We start from the raw sequence: 7,986 nt of genomic DNA on the forward strand, positions 1-7,986 counted from the left end.
GCCACCAGGTCCCTGCTATTGACCCAGAGAACAAACAGAGAGTGATCCCACCAAATGGGATCAATCAGTGTGCACACTGATTTTTCAGCCTTGACCCATTCTCACATTGAGAATTGACACCAATTTCTACAGTTTTTCATGGGGTCACAATGCCCCATCCCAAAGGTACTCATTGGCTCATTCCATTCATTAGTCACCTGCCATCTACCATCTCCACTGCTCCCTCCCACACTCTCTTCACTTCACAAAGGACCTCTGTGATCTCAGGATGTCCCTTCAGCGTCACTATCTTGGAGAGCCCCCATGTGACACCATCCTCAATGTGGGGAGGTGTTTACCAAACCCCACACCTGAGGATCTGCTGCCCTGAAAGGAAGCTCCAGACCCCCTCCAGGGGAGAGTGAGCTGGCTTCGAGGGCACAAGGACTCCTCCTTCAGGTCGGTGCTGAGCTCCAGGCCCGAGGCTGGTTCCAGACTCAGGGCCTCCACATGGCCATGCATAAGGGTAGGAGGTCAACTTTGGACACACCCAAGGATTCATCTCCATAACGGGGAAAGGTGCGAGGACATCCTGTCCTGCCAGTTCTAAGGATGCCTCAAGTAGGGAGCCCCAGAATTGCCCATGGAGGTGAGCAGGACTGGCCCCGGTATCCCCCGAGGCCACCCAGGGTGCAATTCAATGGCTCCAGGGACAGGCCAAGGCCATGGCCTCCTTAGCCACTTCTTTCTGCTCCAGGGTCCTGCCTGACTTGAGGCAAAGCTCTCGGGAGCAATCCACCTCCACCAGACAAGAGAGGAAAGAGCCTCACAGCCCTGAGGCTGAGCCAGCACTGGGGTCTCAGCAGGTCTCAGCAGGCTTCCAGGGCTGACACTGAACTATGGCGGCTGGTCTTGGCCTAGCCTCCTCCCAGAAGCCCACTGGGGAAAAGTCATCAGCCAACCATGTCGGACAAGGACCTGGTCAGAGACCCACCTCTTCTCCCGACCCCCAAGAAACAAGGATGAGGATGGCCCGGGTGGAGCCCCTTCCTGTCACGTTCCAACCCGTGCGTGATTCAGAGGCAGAGTGAGGCCCTGGGAGGGGAAAGAGTCTTATACCTTCGGTTGTTGCAGAAGAAGCACTTGTGAGTGAACTTGTGGGCTGAGGTGTCCGTGAGTCTGGAAGACACAACAAAGAGAAAGGCGTGGTGAGGCCCCTGGAAAGGAGTCCTTCCCCAAAGGGTAGGCCAGTCACAGAGACTTTCCCATGGACCTCGTGCACAAGCTCCCTGCCTGTCCACAGCCTCCAGCTCCGATGGGTTATGTGGGCGGAAGGCCTGTGAGAGATTAGCCGCATGCCTCCAAGTCTCTGACTGCCATGTTCCTCCCCATCAGAAGACCTTTCCCATCTCTCCGCTATGAGCCAGACAAGCACTGGTGGGCTTGAAGCTTTGGCCTGAATCTGAAGCTGGGATAGAAAGAGTCAGGGCCTGGTGATGGAACCTGGAGGCAATCACATGTCCTGGTACCCAGAGAACCGTCATCACGTGATCACTTTCTTCCCAAGGCATTATCTCTAACCACTTGGGATGGAGATGCGACCATGCTGTGCCTCAGGCTGTGGCAGGTGTGAGAGGAAGACAGAAGCCAGAAGCCTGTTGTCCAGTCATCAGAAAGCCAATGGGCTTCAGTGCCTACTCTCCCACAAAGCCCTCCTCAGCCTGGAGTCACGGGGCTACGTTCATGGAAGGGGAGGCACTTCCCTGACCATTGGCTGCTCTTCCACGGGACGGCCACCCAGTATCTGATGGGAACTCAGGAGGATGGACAGACGGAGTCTTTGGAATCCCCCCTCTAGTTAAGGAGACATAAGGCAAAAGTCTGGGCTAGATGTTGTTCAAGGAGCCATCGGTCAGCTGGAGAGGGAAGACCGGCAGAGGTGGGCAGGGAGAGGGACATCCTAGGAGAGGTGGCCGTGACTCACCTAGCCAGGATGTGGAGGGCTGAGTAGCTGACGGAAGAAAAGGTTAGACACCAAGCTCCCAGGTGCCCAGCGCAGATGCCAGATTGCTGACCTACAGCGTGTACACACGGAGTGGACCCCATGCACATGGCCTCAGGGTGGATACAACAGTGCCACCCGGAACCTCGCAGTTCTTCCAAAGCCACCCCTTTGTCCCCTACCATCGCCTGCCTCCCTGAGAACCTGGACTTTCTGTGCAGTGTAAGGAAGCCAGTGTCATACCTGGGACAGGCCACCCAGGTCCTGGTGTTGACCCCAGAGAACTGGGAATGACCCTACCAAATGGGATCAATCAGTGTGCACACTGATTTTTCAGCCTCAACTCATTCCACATTGAGAGTTGACACAATTTCTAGAGTTTTCCATGGGGTCACAATGCCCCATCCCTAGGGTCCTCATTGGCTTATTCCATTCATTGGCCACCTGCCATCTTCTACCTCCCCTGCTCCCTCCCACTCCCTCTCTCCTTCACAAAGGACCTCTGTGCTCTCAGGATGTCCCTTCAGTATCACTATATTGGAGCCCTCATGTGACACCATCCTTAGAGGGGAGGTGCTTACCAACCCCCACATCGAGGGACCGGCTGCCCTGAAGGAATCCCCAGACGCCCTCCAGGGGAGAGTGAGCTGGCTCCGGGGACACAAAAAATCTCATCCAGGTCGTTGCTCAGCTCCAGGCCCTAGGCTGTTTCCAGACTCAGGGCCTCCTTCATGGCCATGCCCAAGGGTACGAGGTCAACTTTGGACACACCCAAGGATTCATCTCCATCCACGGAAAGTATTGAAGATATCCTGTCCTGCCAGGTCTAAGGATGCCCCAAAGTAAGGAGCCCCAGGATTGCCCATGGAGGTGAGCAGGATTGCCCCCGGCATCCCCCCTGGGGCCACCCAGGCAGAGTTCCATGGCTCCAGGAACAAGCTGAGGTCATGGCCTTCTTATCCATTTATTTCTTCTCCATGGTCCTGCCTGATTTCAGGCAAAGCCCTCAGGGGCAATCAACCTGTCTCAGACAGGAGAGGACAGAGTTTCACAGCTCCTGAGGCTGAGCCAGCACTGGGGTCTCAACAGGTCCCATCAGGCCTCCAGGGCTGACACTGAGCTAGGGTGGAGGGTCCTGGCCTAGCCTCCTGCCAGAAGCCCAATGGGAAAAAGTCATCAGCCAACCATGTCGGACAAGGACTTAATCAGAGACCCTCCTCTGTCCCTGTCCGAAAAGAAACAAGGATGAGGATGGCCCAGGTGGAGCCTCTTCTTGTCATGTTACATCCTGTGAGTGATTCAGAGGCAGAGTGTGGCCCTGGGAGGGGTAAGGGTCGGGTACCTTCTGTAGTTGCAGAAGAAGCACTTGTGAGTGGACTTGAGGGATAAGTTGTCCATGAGTCTGGAAGACACAACACAGAGAAAGGCGTGGTGAGGCCTCAGGAAAGGAGTCCTTCCAAAAAGGGTGGGCCAGTCACCGAGACTTTACCATGTGCCTCCTGCTTGTGCTGCCTGCCTTTCCACAGCCTCCTGCTGCACTAGGTCATCGGGGCCGAAGGCCTGTGAGAGGCCAGCCACATCCCTCCAATCTCTGACCGCCATGTTCCTCCCCATCAGAAGACCTTTCCCATCTCTCCCGCATGAGCCAGGCACGCACTGGTGGCTTGAGGCTTTGGCCTGACTCTGAAGCTGGAATAGAAAGAGTCAGGACCTCGTGATTGAACCCGGATGCAATCTCATGTCCTGGTACCGGGAGGACCATCATCACGTGTTCACTGCCATCCCGGGCACTGTCTCTCCCACCTTGGGAAGCAGAAGTGACCATGCGGGCCCTCAGGGTGTGCCAGGTGTGAGAGGAGGACAGAAGCCAGAAGCCTGCAGTCCCATCTTTAGAAAGCCAATGGGCTACAGTGCCCACTCTCTCACAAAGCCCTCCTCAGCCTGGAATCACGGGGCCACGTTCAGGGAAGTGCCACCTTCTCTGACCGTCGGCTGCTCTCTCCCAGGATGGCCACCAAGTGTCTGATATGAACTGAGAAGGAGGATGGACAGACAAAGTCTTTGGAATCACCTACCCTCTAGTTAAGGAGACAGAGGGCAAAAGTCTGGTCCAGATGGGGTGCCAAAAGTCATGGGTCAGCAAGAGAGGGACGACGGGCAGAGGTGGGCAGGAAGAGTGACAACCCAGGAGAGGTGGCCGGGAACAACCTGGCCAGGATGTGGAGGGCTGAGTAGCTGAGTGAAGAAAAGGTCAGACACCAAGCTCCCAGGTGCCTAGCCCAGATGCCAGACTGCTGACCCACAGCATGTACACACGGAGCAGACCTCATGCACAAGGCCTCAGGGTGGACACAACAGTGCCACCCGGAACCTCACAGTCCTTCCAAAGCCACCCCTTCTGTCCCCATCATCGCCTGCCTGCCTAAATCCCAGGAATTCCAGTGTAGTATAAGGAAGCCAGTGTCATGCTTGGGACATGCCACTGGGGCCCTGGTGTAGACCCCAGAGAAAGAACAGGAAATGACCCCACCAAATGGGATCAATCAAAGTGCACACTGATTTTTCAGCCTGGACCCATTCTCACATTGACAGTTGACTCAAATTTCTAGAGTTTTCCATGGGGTCACAATGTCCCATCCCTAGTGTCCTCATTGGCTCATTTCATTTGTTGGCCATATGCCATCTACCACCTCCCCTGCTCTCTTCTACTCTCTCTGTCCTTCACAAAGGACCTCTATGCTCTCAGGATGTCCCTTCAGTGTCACTATCTTGGAGAGCCCCCATGTAACACCATCCTCAGAGGAGAGGTGCTTACTAACTCCCACACCCAGGGATGGGCTGCCCTGAAGGAATGCCCGGACACCCTCCAGGGGAGAGTGAGCTGGCTCCAGGGGCACAAGGACTCCTCCTCCAGGTTGGTGCTGAGCTCCAGGCCCGAGGCTGGTTACAGACTCAGGGCCTCCCTCATGGCCGCCCAAGGGTAGACACTCAACTTTGGACACACCCAAGAATTCATCTCCATCATGGGGTAAGGATTGGGGACATCCTGTCATACCATGTCTAAGGATGCCCCAAAGTAAGGAGCCCCAGGATTGCCCATGGAGGTGAGCAAGAATGCCCCCAGCATTTCCCAGGGCCACCCAGGGCAGAGTTCCATGGTTCCAGGGACAGCCCAAGGCCATGACCTCCTTAGCCACTTATTTCTTCTCCACAGGCCTACGTGACTTGAGGCAAAGTCCTCGGGGCAATCGACCTCCACTATACAATGGAGGACAGAGCGTCACAGCCCTCACGGTGATCCTGCATTGGGGTCGCAGCAGGTCCCAGCAGGCTTCCCAGGCTGACCCTGAGCTATGGCGGCGGGTCGTGGCCCAGCCTACTCTCAGAAGCCCACTGGTGAGAAGTCATCAGCCAACCATATTGGACAAGGACCTGGTCAGAGACCCATCTCAGCTCCCGTCCCCCAAAAAACAAGGATGAGGATGGCCCAGGTGTTGCCTCTTCCTTTCACAATCCATCCCGTGTATGATTCAGAAGCAGACTGTGGCCCTGGGAAGGAGAAGGGTTGTGTACCTTCTATTGTTGCAGAAAGGGCACTTGTGAGTGGACTTGTGGGATGAGTTATCCATGAATCTGGAAGACACAACAAAGAGAAAGGTGTGGTGAGGCCTCGGGAAAGGAGTCCTTCCCAAAAGGGTGGGCCAGTCCCCGTGACTTTCTCATGGGCCTCCTGCACTTGCTCCCTGCCTTTCCACAGCCTTCTGCTGCACTAGGTCATTGGGGCCGAAGGTCTGTGAGAGGCCAGCCGCATCCCTCCACATCTCTGACCACCATGTTCCTCCCCATCAGAAAACCTTTCCCATCTCTTCCCAGTGAGCCAGGCAGGCACTAGTGGGCTTGAGGCTTTGGCCTGACTCTGAAGCTGGGATAGAAAGAGTCAGGGCCTGGTCATTGAACCGGGAGGCAATCACATGTCCTGGTACCTGGAGGACCCTCATCACGTGTTCACTGTCTTTCCAGGGGGCACTGTCTCTGCCACCTTGGGATGCACAAGTGACCATGCTGGCCCTCAGGGTGTGGCAGGTGTGAGAGGAGGAGAGAAGCCAGAAGCCTGCTGTCCCATCTTCAGAAAGCCAATGGGCTACAGTGCCCACTCTCCCACAAACCCTCCTAAGCCTGGAGTCACGTGGCCACGTTCAGGGAATGACACCTTGTCTGAGCATCGGCTGCTCTCCCTTGGGACAGCCACCAAGTATCTGAGGGGAACTCTGAAGGAGAATGGACAGAGGGAGTCTTTGGAATTGCCCTCCCTCTAGTTAAGGAGCAGAGGGCAAAGTCTGGTTCAGATGTGGTGCAAGGAGGCATGCGTCAGCTGGAGAGGGCCGCCGGGCAGAGATCGGCAGGGAGAGGGACAACCCAGGAGATGTGGCCAGAAATTACCTGGCCAGGATGTGGAGGGCTGAGCAGCTGAGTGAAGAAAAGGTCAGACACCAAGCTCCCAGGTGCCCAGCATAGATGCCTAATTGCTGACCCACAGCATGTACACACGGAGCAGACCCCATGCACATGGCCTCAGGGTGGACACAACAGTGCCACCCGGAACCTCACAGTCATTCCAAAGCCACCCCTTTGGTCCCCTGCCATCGCCTGCACCCCTGAGCCCCAGGACTTTCAGTGCAGTGTAAGGAAGCCAGTGTCATACCTGGGACAGGCCATCAGGGGCCTGGTGTTGAGCCCAGAGAACAGGGAATGACCCTACCAAATGAGATCAATCAGTGTGCGCACTGATTTTTCAACCTGGACCCATTCTGACATTGAGAGTTGACACTAATTTCTACAGTTTTTCATGTGGTCACAGTGCCCCATCCCCAATGTCCTCATTGGCTCATTCCATTCATTGGTCACCTGCCATCTCCCACCTCCCATGTTCCCTCCCCCTTTCTCTGTCCTTCACAAAGAACCTCTGTGCTCTCAGGATTTCCCTTCAGCGTCAATATCTTCGAGCCCCCATGTGACACCTTCCTCACAGAGGGGAGGTGCTTTTCAACCCCCACAACCAAAGATGGGCTTACCTGAAGGAATCCCCAGACTACCTCCAGGAGTGAGTGAGCTGGCTCTGGGGCCACAAGGACCCCTCCTCTAGGTTGGTGCTGAGCTCCAGGCCCGAGGCTGGTTCCAGACTCAGGGCCTCCCTCATGGCCATGCCCAAGGGTAGGAGGTCAACTTTGGACACACCCAAGGACTCATCTCCATCATGGGGAAAGGAGTGGGGACATCCTGTCCTGCCAAGTCTAAGGATACCCCAAAGTAGAAAGACCCAGGATTTCCCATGGAGGTGAGGATTGCCCTGAGCATCCCTCGGGGCTACCGAGGGCAGACTTCTATGACTCCAGGGACAGGCCAATGCCATGGCCTCCTTAGCCACTTATTTCTACTCCACAGTCCTGCCTGACTTGAGGCAAAGCCCTCGGGCGCAATCGACCTCGGCCAGTCAAGAGAGGACAGAGCCTCACAGCTCCTGAGGTTTAGCCAGCACTGGTCCCAGCAGTCCTCCAGGGCTGATCCTGAGCTATGGAGGAGGGTCTTGGCCTAGCCTCCTCCCAGAAGCCCACTGGGGAGAAGTCATCAGCCAACCATGTCAGAGAAGGACCTGGTCAGAGACCCATCTCTGCCCCCGTCCCTCAAGAAACAAGGATGAGGATGGCCCAGGTGGAGCCTCTTCCTGTCACTTTCCATCCCGGGCGTGATTCAGAGGCAGAGAGGGGCCCTGGGAGGGGGAAGGATCCTGTACCTTCTGTTGTTGCAGGAGAGGCAGTTGTGGATGGAGTTTTGGGACGAGGTGTCCATGGGCCTGGAAGACACAACAAAGAGAAAGACATGGTGAGGCCTCGGGAAAGGAGTCCTTCCCAAAAGGGTGGGTCAGTCACGGAGACTTTCCCATGTGCCTCCTGCACATGCTCCCTGCCTGTCCATAGTCTCCCGCTCGGCTGGGTCATCGGGGCCAA

The 7,986-nt window shown here is 56.1% G+C and overlaps 1 long non-coding RNA gene across 1 annotated transcript; it reads left to right on the plus strand.

The window, feature by feature from the left end:
- Positions 1-331: 331 nt before the first annotated feature.
- On the plus strand, positions 332-5,469 carry LOC129152045 (uncharacterized). The gene is made up of 2 exons (XR_008558773.1): positions 332-438; positions 5,196-5,469. It is a non-coding gene; the product is annotated as an uncharacterized LOC129152045 (long non-coding RNA).
- The last annotated feature ends 2,517 nt before the right edge of the window (positions 5,470-7,986 follow it).

Source organism: Eptesicus fuscus, chromosome 17 (genome assembly GCF_027574615.1).
Source record: "Eptesicus fuscus isolate TK198812 chromosome 17, DD_ASM_mEF_20220401, whole genome shotgun sequence".
Classification (NCBI taxonomy): Eukaryota; Metazoa; Chordata; class Mammalia; order Chiroptera; family Vespertilionidae; genus Eptesicus; species Eptesicus fuscus.